The 21,668-nt window shown below is 60.4% G+C and overlaps 1 protein-coding gene and 1 long non-coding RNA gene across 5 annotated transcripts in view; one reads left to right on the forward strand and one right to left on the reverse strand.

The window, feature by feature from the left end:
• Positions 1-1,765: 1,765 nt before the first annotated feature.
• Positions 1,766-5,565, reverse strand: LOC117981521 (uncharacterized). Of its 2 annotated transcripts, XR_008626287.2 has the most exons (4): positions 5,202-5,565; positions 3,142-4,803; positions 2,944-3,051; positions 1,953-2,261 (listed from the first exon to the last, which is right to left on the reverse strand). It is a non-coding gene; the product is annotated as an uncharacterized LOC117981521 (long non-coding RNA). The 2 variants fall into 2 exon arrangements; XR_004673096.3 differs by having other exon boundaries at positions 1,766-2,261; positions 3,142-5,565.
• A 47-nt stretch (positions 5,566-5,612) lies between these two features.
• Positions 5,613-21,668, forward strand: part of PTP4A3 (protein tyrosine phosphatase 4A3) — a 46,307-nt gene continuing 30,251 nt past the window's right edge. For all 3 annotated transcript variants that reach the window (XM_034966719.3, XM_063606936.1, XM_055117010.2), the window contains exon 1: positions 5,613-5,736. The gene's annotated coding sequence lies outside the window, so the exon portion shown is untranslated. The remainder of the gene's footprint in view (positions 5,737-21,668) is intronic.

Here is a 21,668-nt window from a genome sequence, read left to right on the forward strand (position 1 = left end):
CTGTGGTGTCCCAAAGCCCTGCTCTTGGGGCAGACAGGGAGCACGGTTCTACTTTCCCCACCAGCCGCTCCAGGCCGGCTCTGCTGGACCCTGCAGTGCAGAGAGGACGGAGCTGGACCCCACCTTGATGGGCCACAGGATGGGGGCACATCAGACACACGAGAGGTCTCCCTTTGGCCATGCCGTGTGTGCGGGAGCCTCAGTCAAGCTGTGAACACGCTCAGCCTCAAAGGACTGAGTGGAGGGCCCTGCGCTTGCAGATCGCATCCTCCTTCACCGGGATTGTGGGGTGAGGAGCAGACCCCGGCTGCGGCTCTGCCTCTTGCCCTGAATGGGGTGCTGCAGGGCTGGCATGTGGACGCTTTTTGCTGGAGTCTCCCCTGAATCCCAGCAGATGAGGAAGCCAGGTAGGGACCCGCAGGCAGGACCTGATACAGAATTTCAGGGGCCTGGGGCAAAATGGAAATGCAGGCCTCTCATTCAAAAATGTTCAACATCGCCCTACAGCAACAGCAGAGCATTCAACCGGGTTGAGGGCGGTGCCCGTGACCTGTGCCCAGCTCGTACCCAGTGCAGCGGCCCTGCCCCACAGGCCCCACGAGGGGGCGCCCGTGTGGCGTGCCTGAGGCCCACTCCTCGCAAGCTCACCTGCCCCGACCCTCCCGGCATCCTCAATGCTGCAGCGTGGGTGTCCCGGTCTCCTCACTGGCGGAAGCATCTACGGACGGTGGTCCTCCGGGAGCTGGGGGTCACAAGTGCAATGGCAGGTGCCAGATGGGGCTGAGGCCAGCAGGGCTGTGTGTGGTGGGACACCTGGCCACGGTCACCCCCAGGGAGGCCCCGTCATCCCCAGGAGACACCCTAGCTCTTGCCTGGGACCCCAGCACCAGGCCACAGGGTCCCTGCTGACTCCCCCATCCTCCCTCCACCAAGGCGCCCCTCCTGCCTGCTGAGCTCCAGCCTCTTTCCTCCAGGAAGAACGCTTGGCCGGCAGGTCCCTGCTCAGATGCAGTGCCTGGGACGTGCCTCCTGGATGCCCCCACTACAGTAGCTGCAGCACTGTCTAGGGGGGCTCCCGCTGCAGGTCCCAGTGAGGCCTGGCACAGGTGCTCAATGAAAGTTTGCCAAACGCAGGGGCAGTGGGAGCCAGGAGCGCTTTCAGCTGTCAATGGGCGACACAGCTAGAGCATCCAGGCTTAGGGTAGCCCTGCTGCTGCAAAGGTCCCAGCTCAGTGTCCCACCAAACTCCCACACCCTACCTCACTGGTGGTCTCAGAAGTCCAGGTCAGGCACTGCCCTACCTTCACCCCAGCCCCCAAGGGGCCGGAGCTCAGCCTGCAGTGGCCTTCCCTCATCCTTGTAGGTGGCACCAGCTGCAGGCTTGGGAAGCTGCCCCACCCTGCCCACACCAAGTCAGGGCAGGCCTGGGTGCCCCACAGAACACAGTGAGGTGGCACTGGGTGGCCTCTGAGGTCAGATCACACGTGTCTTGCTCTCCTGGGTAGCTCCTTGTGGGGGAGGCCAGCCCCAGTGCTGGGAGGACACCCAAGCATCCCTACAGAGGGGCGTCTTGAGGAAGACTCTGAAGCAGCAGCTAATAACCTGCATGGCCTGGCCAGCTGGGACAGTGAGAGGGTTCCGAAGGGGATCCCCCAGCCGCAGTCGGGCCCTTGCATGTCTGGAACCCTGGCCATCTGACTGCATCTCATGAGACCCCAGCCAGAACCGCCCAGCCCAGCCACTCAGAACTCCTGACCACAGACGTGGAGAGACAGCAGGTTTTACAGGTACAACTAATACACAAATGAAAATGTCACCATCACAGTAGCATGGTTGCATTAACGAAACTAGGGGAAGGAGGGAAATGAAAATGACTTTCACAGCTCCTGCATGCCAATCCCCCGAGTCCTGGCCTCCCTCAAGCCCTGCTTCCTCTTCGCATCAGGGGCATGGCTGCTTACGCTGGTTCCCTCGATAGCAGAGCCTGAGATAGGGACATTGGTGCAGGTGGTTTATTTGTGATGACCAGGTGAGGGAGCCAACACAGGTGTGTTATGGAGGTCTCAGCTGGTTTCAGGACCTCCTGAGAAGTGTGCCGGACACCTGAGGAAGGTCCTTCTGCAGATGGGAGGCAGGTGTATCCGCCAGAGCCCTGCCACACTGCGGAGGGCTGGCCCTCCTCTGCCCTTCAGGGCTTGGTACACACGGAAGGCAGGCACTGAGGAGGAGGGTCCAAGCTCGCTCAGAATGGGCCACTGCCACTGAAATCAGGGCACAGAGGGGATGTGAGGTGGCCCAGAGAGCATCGTTCCCCACACTTACTCTCTTCCTAGATGTATACTCCTGCACCCCGCTTCTGTTTACCTAACTAACCACTAAACAACAAGCTCTTTTTTATTTTGTTTGACCCTCAGGGCTTGAGGAGGATTCAAAAGGACAGTCATAAAGACATCTACTTCTGCGCAGGCAGAAGCAACGCAGCACTTGACAGCCACCGTCTTGTGGGTCTTCCCAAGAGCCCTGTGAGGTTGGAGCTATTACTATGACATTTATAGATGGGGAAACTGAGGCCAGGAGAGGTCAAAGTGTGCAGCCCAGTGATGGGGGCTCAAGAGCTGCTGCTGGTGCCATTAGCCCACCCATGCCCTCCGTGGCTGGATCTAGGTCCCCCAGCCTGGGCCCCTCCTGTAGGGCCCTGCTGGGCTGGAGGAGGCTTTCCAGAAATCCACTTAACGCTGACCTCGTCTTTGTCCTCCTTGGAGCTAATCTGCTAATCCTGCCAGCCCCAGTGGGCCTCACCACTGTCTAGATCGTCCTGCATGGTTGGCATCCCTCTCCAACAATCCCCCACCTGCTGGGGGCCTCCTCCTGGCCATGCCTCCAGGGCTGGGCAGGTCCAGTGACTGGGGTAGGTGGAGCTGGGATTCTTTCTGTGGAACATACCTCAATCCTGGGGGAGATTCTGGAGTCTGGAATTCAGGAGACTGGGCCTGGCTTCTGACCCCACCTTTTCATGGCTCAGCCATCATCTCTGAGGCCCTGTTTTCTCCTCTGTAAAACACGATCACTTTGAGCTCTCTTCCGGCTATGAAATCCCAGGATTCTCCCCAAGCCTGTTCATGCCCGGCCCATTCCACTCACAGCAGTTGGACAGCTCTGGTTTCACCGTGCCTGGGTTTGAATCTTGATTCTGCTTTCGCTTAGCTTCTGCTTCCTAATCTGCAAAATGGGGGTGTCAGGGATTCCTCTGCAGGGCTCAGTGTGGACTTGGTGGGTGGGTGTAAGTCCCTGGCATGTGGTCAGCACTCGGTGAATGTCTGAGAACTGAAATGAATCCAGCATGGAGGAGCCTCCTCCTTTGCTCCCGACTCCCTGCAGGATGGTAAGAGCGTGGGGAGGAAGGAGACTCCAGCCTCTCGGGAGCCCACTCACCCCAGCAAATTTGGGTGGCTGGGATAGAAACCTCTCTGAGATTTTGGGCAGGAGAGGAGGAAAATAGCATGAAACAGGCAGGGGGTGTTGGTGCTGCTCAGGCTAGATGAAGCCAAACATTTATTTATTAATGCTTTTTTTTTTTTTAATCTTTTTTGAGACAGGCTCTCGCTCTTTCACTTAGGCTGGGGTGCGGTGGCGGGATCAGGGCTTACTCTAGCCTTGACCTCTTAGGCTCAGGTGATCCTCCCACCTCAATCTCCAAGCTGGGACTATAGGAGCATGCCACCATGACTGGCTAATTTTTTATTTTTTGTGGAGATAGGGTCCCACTATGTTACCTAGGCTGGTCTTGAATTCCTAGGCTCAAGTGATCCTCCCGCCTCAGCCTCCCAAATTGCTGGGATTATAGTGTGAGTCACTGTGCCCGGCCTTAAGCTAAACATTTAAAAAATAAGAATTAAAAAGCAGCCACAGTGAAATGGGAAGGGGCTGCTTTTACAGGTGCTGAACTTCCCGGCAATAGAAGCATTTAATGGGAGGTTCCCTTTTTCCTAGGACCTCAAAGCTGGAGCACCAGGGATGTTGCCTTGACCTTCCCATGTGTGGATTTCTGCTTGAACACACCAAGTACAGGACACCCTGTTTAGCAGCTAAACGTGGGAATTGCACCAGCTTTACTCCCAACTTGCTGGGCAATCTTCGGGAGTTGCTGACCTTCTCTGTGTCTCATCAGCAAAACAGGGAGAACACTAGCTCTCCCAACATGGGCTGTGTGAGGACTAAATGAGCTGATGAGCCCAGATTTGAACCCGGGTCTGCAAGGTTATGTCCTCTGAGCCATCCCCACCCCTGCCCTTAAGGACCAGGGGCCTCTGGACACCATCAGCTTGCCCACCTGTCCAGGATTTGCACGCACCTGCTCGGTGCCAGATGCTGGGCACTGGGGACAAACCAGGTGAGGTGTGGACCATGACCTGTGTTGTCACTGATTGGGGGACTTTCTGGCAGAGTGGAGAGTGCAGTGGGCTGAGAGACAGGATGGCCAGTGGAGACTGAGCTCTCAGAGGCGGCGGCAGCTGATGGGGACCATGCAATGGGAAGGATGGAGGCCCTGGGATAGTCTGCGGTGAACTTCCAGGCAGAAGAACAGCAGGTGCAAAGGCCCTTAGCTGGGAAGGAAACTCTGGGTTGGAGGAATAGCTTGCAGGCGCTCTGAGAGAGGCTGGCAGCCAGGTGGCAGGGAGGCAGCCCAGTCAGGTGGTCTTGGGACAGTTTAGGGTCTCTGGCCTTCACCAGTGAGGTGGTGTCTGGAGACTTTTGCAGACGAAGGCAGCTCTCACTCCCATCTTCCCGGGGTCCCTCTGGCTGCTGAGGGTGGATGGGTGGAAAAGCATCTTTCAGGGAAGTGGAGGCAGGGCTGGAGCAGTTGAACATCTGACTGGGCCAAGGGTCCAGGGACTGGCATGGAACAGGGCTGGGTGGGTGAGGCCGCCTGGGAGACCCCAGCTTGCCTCTGTTTCCCCCTGTACTGGGGCCTCCTGCGTGAACCAGCACTGGTTTTTCCAGTAACTGGAGCCACAAGCCTCCCTAGGAACGGCTGACCCATAAGAGGACGCCCTCAAGGTCCCCAAGGGCTAGAGGCTGAGATGCCGCCTTCGCCTGGGCAGGCCTCGCAGCCTGGAGGCACGCGGTGGTGCAGCTCGGGCAGGCCCCGTCCACACGCCTCCCCGCTCTTCTGAGCACCACGCGTCCCGTGGGCTCCCTACCCGTCCTGATAACACGGCGGTCCGGGGGCCTCGAAGCCGGTCTGACCCCAAGTACCCGGGCTAGGTGGCTGCTGTCTTGTCGCCCCAGCCCATCCCCTCAGCCAGCCCGCCTGGCGGCACGGGACCCAGCCCCAGTCGACTTAGGGGGAAACTGAGCACTCCAGAAGTTTCGTGAACTCCCTGGCTTCGTCCGCATCCCGCCCTCTGCCTCTTCGCTCGGGCTTCAAAACTGCCCCTCCGACGCCCGCCTGCCCCAGGCCGACCTGGCCTAGGCGCCCGGCAGTCACAGGAGCCAAGGTCAGTCCCCGAGGCCGCCCGCGCGGCCGGAGCCGCCTCCTCCCAGCCCAGGGGCGGCCTCGGGGGCGGCGGGCGCGCGGCCGCGGCGTGGGGAGCGCTCCCATTGGGCCGTGCCCCCACGTGACCCAGCGGGTCCTGCGCGCGCCCTAAGCCGGTAGAGCCGTGGCCGCGCCTGTGCGCGAGGGCGCGCGCGTCCCGAGCCCTCCACCCGTCGTGCCGGCGCCGCCCGGACCGCCAGGTCAGTCTCCTCCGCGCCCGCTCGGGGCGGGGGCGCGCGGCGCTTTGTGGAGGCGCGTGGGGGGCCGTCCGCGCGCGAGCCCGCCGCCCGCTCCGGGCACGGCTTCGGGGCCGCGCAGCCGGGAGGGCCGCCGCCTTCCCCCTGCCCGCGCGTCCCGGGACCCTGCGCCTGGCGGCCGATCCGGCGGGAACGTGGGCCTGGAGGCTGCCACGTGCCGGGGCCGAGCCTCAGGAGGCCGCTGTTTCCCCAGGCGAGCCACAGAACACCCCTGGCTGGAAGGGGGTGACCCGCTCCCGTTTCTGGGTGCGCGGGAGACCTCCTACCCTGAGTTCATCCTGCCCAGGGTCCCGCCCAGGATCTGGCTCTGCCCCTATTCACGGCTCAGTTTCCTCAGCTGCACAGTTTGGGGGGCTGGAACCCCACAGCCTTCCGTGCCTCCAGGGCAGGTCGTAGATGTCAGTGGAGGTCAGGGGGAAGCAGAGCGTCAGGTCTCAGGCCGGGTGGAGTCCGCCTCAGACCATACCAGTGTTGGGACTCGGGCGGCGCCTCAGCCCTCCAAGCACACCCCGGTAGAATCAGGTCAGCAGCCTTGATCCACGTGCCTCAGGGATTAAACGGGTGACTCCTGACACGCCCCTGGGCAGCTGGTGGCCCAGGGGTGGGGTGGTGGCATGCTTAGCTCCAAGTGGGCAGAGCAGTTTCACCCTGCCGGTTCCCGGAGGGAAGCCCTTTATGAGGGAGGCTTCCCTGGCCCTCTGTGATAGCGGCTCCAAGGGCAGCGTGAGGTCCAGGCTAGCTGGTCACAGTGTGTGCCCGGGCACCCTCAGCCAAGACAGAAAGGCACGTGCTGCACCCCCTCTCTCTGCCTGCGGGCTCTGGGGTGTGCCCTACACACGATGGTGGGTGTTGGGCATCCACCTAGTCTGTGGACCCTGGGGGCCCTGCTCCCAGGATGGAGCAGTGTCCTCGGCTGCAGACCAGAGGAGGTCACTGAACACAGGGTGCCTGTGGCCTTGCACAGACAGAAGCCCCCTGGCAGCCCTGTGCAGAGCTGTGCTTCACTGAGTTCCTGCAATCCTCCCAAGAAGTTCGTTAACCCCATTTCTCAGATGAGGAGACTGATGCCCACAAAGGTGGAATTGGTGCAGCCCCTAGCCTGCGGGGCTAAGCAGAGCCTTGTTGTTCCCATCTGCAAAGGGGGCGTTGGAGCTGCTGTAAATGGGGGGCCCCGAGCCTGTCACCTGAGTGGAATTAGGCATTGGGGATCTCCCCATCACCACGCCAGCCCCCCTCACTGTGGTTACGAAGGAGGAGAAACTGCCCTGTGTAGGAATTCCTGGGCTGTTTCCAAATAGCCCCGCTAGGGAGCTGGTCACCCCTCAACACCCCCAACGTGTTCGTCAAGCACTTACTCTGTGCCAGGCCCAATGCTGGACCGGAGATGGGGCATGGCTGGCTGGCTGAGCTGGGCAGGTTGCGGACAGGCCCCCGCAGGCAGTCGGCGTGATGGGAGAAAATGCAGGCGGGGATGAGATGCAGCCTCCAGGTGGTTTCCTCAGCTGCCTGCTCCTCTCCGCCTTTGCCCTCCTCCCGGAAGCTTGCGCTGACCCCTGGAGTAAGGCTGGGGGCCTCAGCTGGTCCCCTCTGTCCCAAGTAGCAGCCCAGAACATGGTGAGGGTGGCTGGCTGATGCAGTCAGGCACTGGACATGGGAGGCAGGAGGAAGGCCGGGCGGTGGGCATCTTTCTCAGACAAGTGGGCAGTTTGGATGGTGAGGAGGTCTTGGAGTCACCATGGGTGGCTGGGCTCAAAGATGACATGAGGGCATGCTTAACAGACGCTTAACCAAATCCTGAATTGGCATTGGCCAATTTCTGTGCTGTAACTACTCCCAAGCTACACAGACGTGACTTTACTGGCTGAGGACTTGGGCAGAGGTGCACACAGTCAGCCTGAGAGGGGGGCATAAGCTGGTGTGAGCCCTCCCTCTCACCGCCAGGGTGGGCAGAGTGTCCGCTGGTGCCCAATGCCTATGCACGTGACCTCCTTAGGGACTTACATCCAGATGGCGGTGATACAGCTTGGGGAGGCCTCTCCCTCGTTGGCAGGTCCTGGCGAAAGGGTGAGTTAAGTGGAAAGGGTACCAGGCTGGTGTCCAGGTGGCATTTGGCCAGAGGGGCTGAGCTGGGAGCTCCTGGGCCTGGGGCTGGCAGACAGTAGTGATTTTTCGCCCCCCAAAGACCTTGGGCTTGCCTTGTTCCATGAAGGTCCCAAACCTGACCAAAGGCTGTAACCAGATGGTCACTGTCCCAGACCACCCCAGGGCGCTTTCTCACCTCGAGAGCACCGCTTCTCCCCACCTCCACCCTGGCCGCCCTTGCTGTCACCTACTCCCTCTGGTCCCTGGCACCCCTCCCTGCCCGCAGTGGTGTTTCCTAGCAAGTGCAGCAGCCCGAGGCCGGGCCAGAGGCAGGAGGGCCTGGGAGGCTGGGCCAGAGGCAGGAGGGCCTGGGAGGCTGGGCTAGAGGCAGGAGGGCCTGGCTTCCCAGTGTCTTGCTGGATACTTGGCTTCTTGCCCCTCCGTTTCCACACCTGTAAAATGGGAGCAATGACAGGTCTTCCTGGCAGGACAGTGGTGAAGCTTGGTCACACGGGTGAACATGTGTGAGGTAAAAAAGACTTCCCATCCCTCCTTCTGACCTGGACCGGCTTGCAGGACTCATAGGCAGGGACCTGGGCAAGGTCCGAGGGCCGATGAGCCCCGTCCTCTCTGCACAGTTCAGAGTTGGGTGGGAGTGGCCGTGGGCTGCAGGAGGAGTTCAGAGTTGGGTGGGAGTGGCCGTGGGCTGCAGGAGGAGGTACTGCACTTCGCACAGTTACATGGTCGGGTTGGCATCGCCGCCGCCTGACTTCGGCGCCCCGCGAGTGGGGTGTGTGCGGTTGGGGGCGGCCCAGAGTGTGCCCCACGCCTGCCAATCGGGTAGGCCAGCCTCCCTGGAGAGAGGGGGGCCTCCCCGAGGTGGGACGGGGACAGGGACGGGTGCTTCCTTCCACCCAGGAGCCTGAGCAGAGGGTGGAGGGTCCTGGCAGCTACCTAAGGCAGCTGAGAGCTGCGCTCTTTAGCCGAGCGGGATCAGGGCTACGTGGACACAGCCCGTGCCAGTGTGGGTGGGGCACGAGCTGTGGGTTCCGATGGCCCAGTAGGTGTTCACCTGGCAGAGAGGGTGCACGTGTCTCCCCTCCTCGGGGCGCCTCAGGTCAGGACCCTGAGAACCTCACTTATCCTTTGAGCTGCGCCAAGGCTGTTGTACAAAAGACAGTTCAGAAAATAAGGACAGGCTGTTCCTCCCAGCCGAGGGTGTGGCCCTAAGGACCCCTAGGTGGGGCATCGCTTCCCGCCAGGCACGTGTCACTCAGTCTTGGGCTGCTTTAGTGGCAGCCTCCTGGTTTGGAAGCGGAACTGAGGGTCAGGGATGACCACATGGCTCAGGGCTCAGCTGGGGTCCTGAGAGTGGGCCCTCAGGTTTACCTTCCTCCTGGAGGGGAACTGGGGGCCATTGCCCAGTGCACACCCACTTCCCCTTAGGTGCGTGGGCCACCCCTCCCTCCTGCAGCCCCCATTCATCTACCCAGGGTAGTTGCGTGGGCCACCCCTCCCTCCTGCAGCCCCCGTTCATCTACCTGGGGAAGGTGCGTGGGCCACCCCTCCCTCCTGCAGCCCCCGTTCATCTACCCGGGGTAGGTTCGTGGGCCACCCCTCCCTCCTGCAGCCCCCATTCATCTACGCGCGGGGGATGTCCCCCGGCTCCTCTCCTGGCGTCTTCCCCAGATGTAGGAGTGCTCCCGTGCCCCCCTGGCTCCTCTCCTGGTGTCTTCCCCAGATGTAGGGGTGCCCTCATGTCAGGGCTCATGCTTCTAGAAGGAGTGCAAATGCAGCATACTCATTGCTGTTGCCTGCCAAGGGCCACCCTGGCTGGGGATAGATGGGGCTGCCTCCCCTCTCCCACCTGTCCTGGCCACCTGCCCCCGCCAACCCTGCCACTGGCTCAGAGGAAGCAGGCCTAACCTGATGTGTAACCCCCACCCCTGCCGTGACTGTAACCCCGTGCCATGTGAAGGTGGGGCTCCTTGGCAGTGCCTGGTGATTGCGGTACAGCCAGAACTGGCCCCATTATCTGGGCTGTGGGTGCCATCGGTCAGGACCGTGATGGACTCATACGTAAAACTTGATGCATTTTAACTCCCTTCATCCTAGAGGACTGAGGCCTCTGGGGTAAGTGTTCATATGACCGTCCTGCCCTAGAGACAGGGAAGGACCCTAGGGGAGAAGTGATGTGCCAGGGCCACTGCTGGGAGGAGAGCAGGAATTTGAACGTTGGCCATGCCTCCTTTTTGGGGAAAGGTCAGTAAATGGGCAGGGGAGGGTTCTGGTCATTTGGGTGATGGTGCCAGTGGGGTGAGCAGCTCCAGGTCATCAGGTGGTATGGAATCTGGCCCCGGGCAGCCCATCCAGCATTCCTCTCTCACCGAGCCCACAGCCCTGGAGCACCTACTGTGTGTGCCTGCTCTGGCCCACTGGGAACAGGACAGTCCCGAGCCCTGCCCCGAGGAGCTGGCGCCAAGTGGAGCAGCTGCACCATAGGCACCCGGGGGACAAAGGGCACCGCTGATGATTTGGCCTGGAAGAGATGAGGTGGGGATGGGGGCTACAGGGTGGGGAGAAGGTGGCCTTGGGAAGGGCTAGCTTGGCCACGCCAGCTTGGTCATGTCACCTTCTGAGTCTCAGTGTTCCCTTCTCACGTGGGACAAGACCACGCATAACCCGATGGGCTGCATGTGTGGAGCCGACAAGCTGACGTGCGGGTCCTGAGTGCACTGAGCCCGCTGGGGTTCCAGACACAGTGGATGAACGATCCAGGGAAGGAAACAGCCTGGGCTGTGCTCTCTGGGACCTGCCCTTGAGCCAGGTACTCCTGTGGGAGGGTAGCCGGGCTGGCTGGGGGCCTGGAGCCCACAGCCTCTCCTCCCTTGCTGTTTTCCGGGCCAGGGAGGAAGCCAGGCTGGAAGACCCCAGAGGGCTAGGGGGATGAACGCAGGTTGATCTGTGTTGAATGTGGCTCTAGCCACCTCCTCGGGGCCAGAGCGGCTCCTGGAGCCAGAGTGAGAGCTGTGTTACAGGCAGGGAAGCCGGGGCTCGGGGAAGGTGGCTGCCAGGGTGTGCAGGGCTGTGCCAACCCCATCCTGGTGGGTCCCTGTGACAACAGGACAGGCTGTCTGCCCATTATACAATGAGAGGCTGATGCTCTGTCACTTCATGAGGTCACACAGGCTCCAGGCAGTTGGGGCTCTCTGAAGGAGGTCCCAGTGACCTGAATGGAGCCCCCGGGTGGGCTGGAACTTCTTGCTGTAAGGCCTGTCCTGGGTTGGGGTTGGGTGGAGAGGGCAGGAGTCCTGCTGGGAAGGGCCTCTGCCATGCCCAGCTCCTACCACAAGTACAGAACAATGACAGCTCCGCCACCTGGCTGCCCCACGCTGGGCACATGCTCCCCGCTGGCCTCAGTTGGGAGTCCAGTGAGTCAGGAGGTGAAGGTGGGGTGCACGTCCCCTGCAGATCCTCACAAGGCAGGTGGCGGGGCGGGTATTGGGCATGAGAACCCTGCCTTGGGGCCTGAGTGCCTCGGTGGCTGTGGAGCCTGGTTTCGACCTCTTTGGGACCAGTGTTCTTGTCCATAAAAGGCAGTGATCTTTCTGGATAGTTCAGTGAGATTCTGTTATCTTTGCCCGTCAGAGCTGGAAGGGAGTTGAACAAAATGTTTTGCAGAAATTGGACCTGAGTTGGGCATTGCTCCTCCTGCTGCCCCTGGTTCTGAGGGCTTGGCACCACTAGCCTGCTCTCTGTCCAGGGTCGGCCCGGCTCCTGCCTTTATTATGTGTGAGCCTCGCTGTGTGTGGCTCAGTCCTGGACGGGCCGAGACCTGGATGCAGGACCCTGGACAGTCAGCGCAGGCGGAGCAGGGAGGGAGGCGTCTGCCTGAGGCCTGCTTGGAGGTGCCCAGGCTGGAGCCCTTGGCCCTGGAAGATGTGGTCAGCGCCCAGTGGTGTTGGGATGGCCAAGAAGAGGGCCCCTGTGCCTTCTGCCTGGGGCTTGGCCTAGCCAGTGCTCAGGGTTTATTTGCTGGATGAGAGGTGGAGTGGGCCAGTGGGGCCCAGGTCTCCTGCTAGGTGACCCTCAGAGGTGGGCATAACATCCCTTGGAGTCTCTGCTCTGCACTTGCCAATAACAGGCTGGACCATTTGAGTGGTTATAAGCTGGGGAAGCACTCCCTGATTGCTTGGTTCTGCTTGAGGCACAGCCTCCCAACTCCCAGAGATTCCAGCACCCCTGCAGGAGCCAGCGTTGCTGATGTGGGCAGACGGGCATCTGGGAACCCCCCAGACTCAGCATACTAGGGTTCAAGTCCCTGACTCCCATCCTGGGGCATGGAGTGGCAGGAGCCAGGGAATGTTCTAGAGTGAGGTGGTGAGGTGGAGCAGGGCCTGCGGGGATCAGATTTCCCTGGGGTGGGGTCCTGGAAATGGGGCATCAAGAGGAAGTCTCTAACCCTGGGAGTTGGAGGGTCTCGGGTCCATGGCTGAGGGTGGATATGCTAGAACTGGACTCTGGAACCTGAAGACCCCTGGATGAGGGTGCTCAGGGCCTGGCTGGGGAGACTCTTGCCTTGTTCTCCCCAGTGTCCGGGCCTGGGCTGCCCAGGGGACACTTCAGTTGATGACGTCATCGTCCAGGAGGCTTTTCTCTTGGACCTCAGTTTCCCCTTCTGCAGGATGGGCTGGACCCACTCTGTCTAGCTCTACCACCCCCTAGTCCCTCTGGGGAGCTGCAGGAGCCTGTTCCCACGGCCTCGTCCTCACCCGCCACGGAGACCTCGAAGCCAGGCCTGGCCCAACTAGAGGAGGTGACGGGTGGCCCTGCCCTGTCCCTGTCCCCATCTCAGTCCCCTTCCCACGGGACCGGTGCTCCCGGCTGCTCTCCTGGCCCTGGGTCCCTCCTGTGACTCAGGCTTCCTGGAAGAGGCTCGGGAGGGCTCGGAGGATTCCCCGCCACCCCACCCAGGGTTTCTGCCCGCCTGCCTCAGGTCCCTGTCACCACCCCTGCTGTGGCACACGGTGTGCTTTACCTGCTCATCCACTCCGCCCTTGCCCCTAGAGCGGGTGCCTCTTACTCCTGGCACCCCCACTCTGGCATCTTCTACTGAAGCCTGGAACGCTGGCCCCCTCCTCTGGCTCGCCTGGTCCTGGGGCCCCTGCCAAGCCAAACATCTTCTCCTTTAATCTCCCCGTCCTGGGTCAGCCGCAGAGGCCCTTCCTCCCGGGCTTTGCTTCCCTCTGGCCAGCTGCCCAGAGGCCCATCTGCTGGGAATTGCCGTGTGGAGCTCAGGGGGTCCCTGGGGGTGCCCGGGGCTCCCGGCTGCCCCTCCCCTCGGTGGCCTCCCTGTCCCCTCCGCATGGCCCTAGGGAGCTACAAGGCCTGGCCCTGGCTCTGCCGACTCTCCCTGCTCCTGCCCTTTCTGGGCCTTCGTTTTTGTGTCTGGAGAATGGGGAGCCTGGGGGAGACCCCGGCCCCCACAGCAGATGGGTGGGGACCAGGACAAAGGCCCGGCAGCTGAGCTCCAGCCACCTAAGCCAGGCTGCTTGCTTCTGAGTCGGTGACTGCAATGGATGGACGGGGTCCTGGTGGCATGCCCTTTACTCTCTTTCAGGCCTGTGACCTGGGGGAGGGCTGTCCATGGGTGCCTCAGTTTCCCTACCTGCCAGGTTGTGTTCTTGGGGCAGGCTGGGGACGTGCAATGGCAGCACTGCGGGACCCACAAGGAGCTCACATGGGGGAGAGGCAACATTTGAACAACGCTTCAAACATGTAGTTATTGTTTTCTCTTTTTTGAGACGGAGTCTCACCCTGTTGTCCAGGCTGGAATACAGTGGCACGATCTCAGCTCACTGCAAACCTCCGCTTCCCAGGCACAAGCGATTCTCCTGACTCAGCCTCCTGAGTAGCTGGGACCACAGGCATGCGCCACTATGCCCAGCTATTTTTTGTAGAGATGGCATTTCACCATGTTGGCTGGGCTGCTTCTCCTGGACTCAAGTGATCCTCCTGCCCCAGCCTCCCAAAGTGCTGGGATTACAGTGTGAGCCACTGCGCCCAGCCCACCACTGTGCCCGGCCTGCCTCTGCGTCCAGCCCACCTCTGTGCCTGGCCCGCCTCTGCACCTTGCCCACCACTGTGCCCGGCCCACATCTGTGCCCGGCCCACCACTGTGCCAGGCCCAAACATGTGGTTATTGTTTTAGTCACACATTTGGTGATGTTCATTATAAAAATTCAAACAGCCTGGGAAATACACGGCTGCAGTAGCTCTGGGCTTCTGCTTCATTTCACAAGAACCGTGCCGGCCTCGGGTGCTGTTCTACAGTGTCACTTGAAATTTCCCTGGGTGTTGACTGGGGTCCTCTCCCGATGGCACCCTTGGACCCTGGCCTCTGGGTCTGGTCGGATGCTTGTTTATTAACCAGCCATCCCCCACCCCCATGATGGGCTCTCCTAAGTGAGGCCATGGACAGCCAGGATGTGCGTCTCGGCGCCGGGGTGAGTCTTTCTTGGCCCACTGGCAGAACCCTGGGTCAGATGGGAGGGTTGTTGGTGCCCGGCTGTGTGTCTGCCAGCCCCTTCATCCCTATCCTGGCTGCTGTGTAGCTCCTGCCTCCCCATAACTCTTCGGGGGCTGCCCGGGTCCACACTGGCCCCGTGGGGATGGCAGTAGGCAGAGAGGGGTGGTCCTGACCCCAGAGAAATCCCATGGGTGAGTAGGACTTGTAGGAGATGGCAGTTCCCTTCCTGGAGCATGTGTCCCCAAGACTTAGAGGTCGTGGTGGGGCAGGAAGCAGGTAGTCAGGGTGGGCTTTTGGGAGGAGATGGCATCACAGTACGGAGGGAGTCATGCATGAGGCACCAGGAAGGGGCAAGCCGGGTGAGGACAGGCTCCTCCTGGGGACCCAGGACCTGACGGAACGGCATCACTCTTAATGGCACCGTCGCGAGCGTCTTCTGGGTCAGCAGCTGGAGCTCACCCAGGGCACATCCTTAAACCTCAGGGTCCCCTGGTGGCAGCTGCCATGGTCGTCCTGTTTCCCAGGGAGGGAAGCTGGTGTCTGAGGCTGGCACTCTGCTAGGTAGCACAGTTGGGGAGTGGCAGTGTTGGGACGGAAGACAGACAAGCTGGCACCTGCCCATCTGCACGTCCTGTCGTTGAGGTGACCTCTAGCCAGCCAGCTCATCTGCTCCTTTGCAGATGAGGCCAGAGAGACGGGAGTCTCCGGTGTGGAGGGGAGGACACTGGGTTTGGTGGACTGGCCCTGGGGTAACTTGCCTGCCTGTGCTTCATTGTCCCCCTCTGTAAACAGGGTGTGATGTCCCCCCCGCCATGTCGGAGGCTCCAAGAGGGCAGCGGGTCCATCTCAGCAGATGCTCCGCTGACGGATGCTGCTGGCTGGCCCCTGCTCCCACCCTCCCCTCCTTTGGTGGCCTCCCCGGGCCGGGCTGTTCCCACGGCTGCCCAGCCACAGGAAGCCATCTGGAGGCCTTGTTTACCCCTCCCCCTGGCCTCCCTGGCAGGAAGTCACCGGAAGGGCCGTCCCGAGGGGCCCCGGGCCTGTGAGGACAGCCATTGGCTCAGAGGTCTGTGCCGTGGAGTCCCAGGATAGCATGCGGGGGCAGGGAGCTCAGAGAACAGCAGGTGGAGCGGGGCTCCAGGGCACTGGAGCACGTGGGCCGGAGCATGGACAGAACCATTTACCGAGCGCATCCATCTGTCCATCCACACAGTCACCTACCCCTCCCCCGCTGTGGCCCCAGCAGGGCCCAGTCCCATGAAGCTCACAGTCTCGAGGCACGGATGAGGCCACTCCAGCTTCAACCCAGGGCAGCCCCTGCAGAGCCCCTCTCTCCACCACCTCCTCCAGCCCTCTGGCGCCCTGCTCAGGGAGGGCTCCCCCAGATAACCCTGTAGGTCTGGACCCTCCTGGAGTGGGCTCAGGGGCCTGGGTTTCCACTCCACAGGATGGGTCCAGCTGCCCCGGCATTTGTGGCAGCCCCAGTGCCCACTGACAGGCCTGAGTGTAGCTGGCTAGGCCCAGGGCCTTTCCCACGGACACTGCCAGCAGGGACTACCTGGCCCTAGGGGGATCTTTGACCTCCGTGGGGCCTTGCGCCCTGTGTTCTTGGTGGCCTCGCGCCTGTCCCGGCCTCCTGCCTTCAGGAGTTGGGTGGAGTGGGGGCAGGCTGAGGATTGGCCCTTCCGCCTCTGGCTACCCCTCTTCCCCTCCCCCATACCTCCTGCTCCCCTTTTTCCTCACTTTCCCCCCACCCCTCCCCCCCTGCTTCCACTTTCTCATCCCTTTAGAAGGTGCCTACTCATGATCTTGGGTAAAGCCCTCCCTGAGAGTGTCTTGGGGTTTCGGGCCTGGCAAGCATCCCCAGCCTCCCCTGAAGAGGAAGTGAGCGTGAGAACCGGGGCTTTGGCGGATCCAGGTGCCTGCGGGCAGCCCGGGGGCTTGTTTGTTGGGGGCCTGGCCAGCGGGCCGGTCCAGAGCAGGAATAGATGTCTCAGGAGGGTCCCTGGCTGGTCCCAAGCACTTCCTGTGTGCACCAGGGCCGCTGTTCTTCCGTCCAGCCTCCCAGCAGCCCTGGGGTGTGGGTGCCCCTGATTCGGAGGGAGTGACGGGACTTAGGGTTAGCCAGCTCCCCAGGTCAGAGACGCAGAGCCCTGGGCCAACCCCAGGATGAGCCCCATCAGCCTCTCCTTCCTGACTCATTCGAGATAGTAAGTGAAAGAGGGCATGCAACCAGCACGCAGCCCCAGAGGAAAGGCTGCAGCGGCCCCGCGCGGGGCCAAGGAGGCTGGGCACCGTGTGTGCCGTGGCACTGCCCTCCCTGGTGTTGCCGATGCTGCTGAGATGGGAGAATGTTGTGGGATTCTGGGGGAGGCTCTGGTCTGAGAGTCCCGAGCCTGGGGAGATGGCCTGGCTGGGCCCAGGCTGGCCACAGGGGCACCCTAGACTTTTTTCCTGGGCATGGTGTACAGTAAGTCCTCACATCACATCATCCATAAGTTCTTGGAAGCTGCAACTTTAAGCAAAACGATGCCAGTTTTAAGTGAAAATTGGTTTAAGGACACTAGTGTTCCCATAAGTTGATAGATATAGATAAGAGTTAAGTTACTGCCAGGTATTTCTGGTCACAAAAACGTCACCAGGCTTCCAATGAAGACCCCAAACACTTCTAACATTAAACACTGAAGTAAATGTGAGCTACACATACATGTAAGAAAAGTGAATTAAACAGGGAAGAGAATTGCTTCCCCAGCTTTCCGTGGGTCAGTGAGTGGCAACGGAACACACATCTCACAGCAACCGTGGTCGGGAGCTCCTCCTGCCACCACGCACTTCAAAATCAAACGATCACAAACGTGGCGGCTTCCTGTATTGCCACGCATTCGTCTATGTCTATTTGACGGATTTTTATTTTGCAATAATTTTTATTCATTTATTCATTCATTTTCCAACCCACTAATTCCAGTTCAAGGTCACGAGTGGCTGAGCCTGTCTCAGCAGCTCCGGGCACAAGGTGGGACCTGACTCTGCTCAGGACACCATCCCCTCGCGGGGCACACTCCCATGCACAGCCACACCCACTCAGCCAGGGCCAAGGCGACACGCCTGTTCACCGGATGTGCACAGCACTGGGGTATGGGGGAACCGGAGGACAGGGAGAAAACCCACACAGACCTGGGGAGCTCATGCACATGCCACGCAATGGCCCTGAAAGGGAAGCGATTTTTTTTTCTCGTCAGTGTTATCACAAAACCACGTTGAAAGCAACAGTGTTATTTGAGGAGCTGCTGTACTTGACGGACAGTGCAGGACAAGGTGGGCCCTCTTCGGGGCCTCTGTGCCTCTCCCCCTTTCAGGGGGTTGGGGTAGAAACTGGATCAAGGATAGGGGACTCTCATAGGATTGGAGGGTCCATTGGGGCAGGGCCCCCCAGCAGCTGAGGGCCTCTCTCCCCCGTCCTAGGGTCCTGGGGTCTCTGGCCCCCATGAGTCCAGCTCCTGATTGCTCTGCCAAGTTTGCTGTCATGCCAGGAATTGAGCCTTTCTCCTCGTGAACTCTCTTGCACCCACAGTATAGCCATGGTATTCAGTAGGTGCCCAGTAAGTGTGGGCTGGTGAATGGGCCTCCAGGGAGGTGGGATTTGGATGGACAGAATGGACGGGTCCTCGGGAGGTGGTACTGAGTCAGCAGAGGCTTGGGGGCAGAGCATCTCTGCAGAGGCAGGGGCTCCATCCTCAAGGACCCCCTGAGGGCCTCCAGGAGGAGGCAGCCATGGGGTGCGTGGGGAAGTAGGAGCAGCAGCTCTGAGTGAGCTTGTCCCAGCTCTGAGCTCCCTCCCGCACCTACCTGTCTCCACTGTGGGGGCCACACAGCCTTTACATATAAAGGGCATAGAGCAGCGCCTGGCACTCAGGCTGCCAGTACCACCAACTGGCAGCACTCATTGGGCACTGACTGTCTACATTGCCAGGAGTGTTCAAGAAGTAATTTAAACTGCCAGAAATCCTCATCCCACGGCGTTAACCGACACCTGCTTTGGGCCTGACCCTGTGCCTGATCCTGGGGACCTGGCATGGGTCAGTCAACACTCCCTGTCTGCCGCCCACAGTCCATGACAGGGACAGACAAGTCATGAACAGGGCTGCAGGGGCTGACCCAGGAATGAGCAGGACCTCTCTGGTACTGTTTAGGGCTTTGGCCCCCTGGTGAGGGAGCAGCGAGGCTGTGGGGACCCAGGTCCCTTGGGCCTTGCATGCCTGGCTCCTGATCCTGTGGGCCCCATGCAGAAGTGGCCCCCAGTTCTTTCTGGGTGCTTGGCATGTCCAGTCTTCCTTGGGGGCTCCCCAGGCAATTTTGGCTAGACACCCAGCAGACGCTCCTTCCTCCAGGCCCCCCAACCTCCGGGTCCCTGAGGTCGGAGCCAGTTTTCCCCAAGACCACCCAAGCAGTGACTTTGGGTCCACCCACAGATGCCCTGGTCACTGTGTTGCTGGGAGTGCTTGGGTGAGAAGGAATGGCTGCTGGCGGGTCTTCCTTTCTTCATCCTCAGCATCCTCATCCATCACTGGGGATGCTTGTCTCTGCCTTACTCCCACTCACAGGACAGTTGAATATGTTCACACATCCACTGAGCCAGCACCTGCTGTGTACGGTGCCCATTGAGAACCAGGGAGCCGAGGGTGGAGCTGTGGCCGGGCTCTTGTCCTGTGTGGGGAGAGAGGCTGACAAGCTTTGCCAGAAGGGGGACAGATGATCCCTACTGTGTGTGGGGGACAGAGGACAGGTCTCGGTGGCTAGCAGGAGGAACAGGAGGATGCTGAACCTGAGATCCGAGTGGTAAGAAGGGGCCAGCACCGGACGATGTGGGGACAGAGCATGCTCCTGGCCACCAGCACAGGCAGTGCAAGGGCTCGGAGGCAGGACTGTGCTTGGCAAGTTGCAGGAACAGCTGGGAGGCAGGTGAGGCCACAGCAGATGAGGAGAGGGGAGTGGTAGGAGGTCAGAGGGCAGGGAACAGCTCGCGTGGGGCCTTTAGGGCGACAAGGATTTTTGGCTTTCCTGAGTGACGTGGGCACCACTGGCGGCTTTGAGCGGAGGGGGCTTTGATCTGACTTAGGTCGAGGACACTGGTGGGGGCAGTGGTGGGGATACCCAGGATGCCAGATGGGTATCCCAGATTCTTGGTGACCCTCGGTAGCCCCTCTGGGCAGTGGCTTTAGGCATCTGGGCTCAGGTGTCACCATTTCACTTGTCGGCCACCCACGGCTGCTTCCTGCCCCATCTGGGGATTCCGGGGACTTTCCATTTCCTCACCTTGCACTTGATTCTGTGATGTGCCTGGACTGGGGATTGTGGAGGCCTGTCCGTGCCCTGAAGCACTTCTGAGAAGCCGGGGAGCAGTTCCCTGGGGTTTCCCCTGGGAAGTCCTGCCGTCCTCTTTCTGCTGCCACCCAGAGCCCGCCCTTTCCGGAGAGCAGTTCCCTGGGGTGTCCCCCTGGGAAGTCCTGCCCTCCTGCCTCTGGCCCTTGCTCAAGCCGTGCCCCCATCTGGATGCCCACTTCTTCCACTCTGCTCTGTTGGACCAATTAGGCCAACTCTGGGGATGTGTGACCCCAGTGTTTGTGATCAAACGGGGCCCAGACTCATTGACATCCTGCGTGAACTACAGTTTTGGTAGAGGTGCAAGTGGATTCTGTGTGGCACAGAAGATGGCGAGTGGTGATGGCTGTGTTGCCTGCATGCCACCGACAGCCCGCCTCTTCTTTCCCTCTTAATCCATCTTGCCAGCTCTCAAGGGCTGTAGGCACTTCGCCCTGAATCCTCCTCTGAGCCGGCTTTGCCTCCTGCCGTTCCCACTGAGCGAATGAAATAAGTCTTTGCCCTGTGCCCACTGTATGTGCAAGGAAGGTCACGCAGGTTACGCTTTGAACTTCCAAAAATGCGCTCAGAAATCTTTCCTGTCCTCTAAGGCCCATCTCTGATGCCACCTTCACCTTCTGGATTCTCTCCAGGGGAGGAGGTCAGGCCCTTGGGAGGTACCCTTTGCCCTCTCTGCTGGGGATCCTGGAGAGTCCCTCCCCAACTCCCCTGGCCACTGGGACCTCTCTTCCTCCCTGACCTGCCCAGCGTCCTCCCTTGGCAGCCTGGCACAGCCCGGACAGACCCTAGAAGGTGTGGATTCTGCCTGCCTGCCCTGTGTCCCCACAGTCCACATGCTGGCCTGGGCTCTCAGGCCTCCCCACCTCCAGTCCCTCTCCTGCCCTCTCCATTCCTTCACACACGTGGGCACAAAGCTGGGGCTCCCATAAGGGTGCATCTGGTAGGACCTCAACCTCCCGTACCCGATGGGGTCTTGGGAGAACAGAAGTTGTGGGTGATGGTTAAGGTGTAGCCCTCTTCCCAACCTTGCACAGCCCCCTGGCTCAGTCCCTGAGAGTAAAATTCAGACAGACCTGGAAATGACCCAAATGTCCATCAGCTGAGGATAAACGAAATGTGGCAGGCCCACAGAGTAGAACAAGCTTGCCCAGCCCGCAGCGCGGCCCAGGACGGCTTTGAATGTGGCCCAACACACATTCATAAACTTTCTATTTTTTTTTTTTTTTTTTGAGATGGAGTCTCACTCTGTTGCCCAGGCTGGAGTGCAGTGGTGGGATCTTGGCTCACTGCAACCTCCACCTCCTGGGTTTAAGTGATTCTCCTGCTTCAGCCTCCCAAGTAGATGGGATTACAGGTGCCCGCCACCACACCCAGCTAATTTTTGTATTTTTAGTAGAGATGGGGTTTTGCCATGTTGGCCAGGCTGGTTTCAAACTCCTGACCTCAAGTGATCCACCTGCCTCAGCCTCCCAAAGTGGTAAGATGACAGGCGTGAGCCACCGTGACTGGCCAAATTTGTAAACTTTCTTAAAACATCATGAGGTTTTTTTTGTTGTTGTTGTTCATCAGCCATCATTAGCGTTAGTGTATTTTATGTGTGGTCCTAGACAATTCTTCCAGCGTGGCCCAGGGAAGCCAAAAGATTGCACACTCCTGCAGTAGAATATAGGCGGCCAACAGGTGGAGCGGGCACAGACTCAGGCTGCGCCGTGGCTGAGCCTTTACAACGCCAGGAGAAGCGAAAGGAACCAGGCGCAGAAGGCCACGTGGTGTGTGAGGCCATTCACAGCAAATGTCCTGAACAGGCAAGTCCACAGAGACAGAAAGCAGACTTGTGGTTGCCAGGGGCTGGGGGAGGAGGGGTGGAGTGACTGCTGGTGGGAGG

The sequence above is a fragment of the Pan paniscus genome, chromosome 7 (assembly GCF_029289425.2).
Source record: "Pan paniscus chromosome 7, NHGRI_mPanPan1-v2.0_pri, whole genome shotgun sequence".
In the NCBI taxonomy this organism is placed as follows: domain Eukaryota; kingdom Metazoa; phylum Chordata; class Mammalia; order Primates; family Hominidae; genus Pan; species Pan paniscus.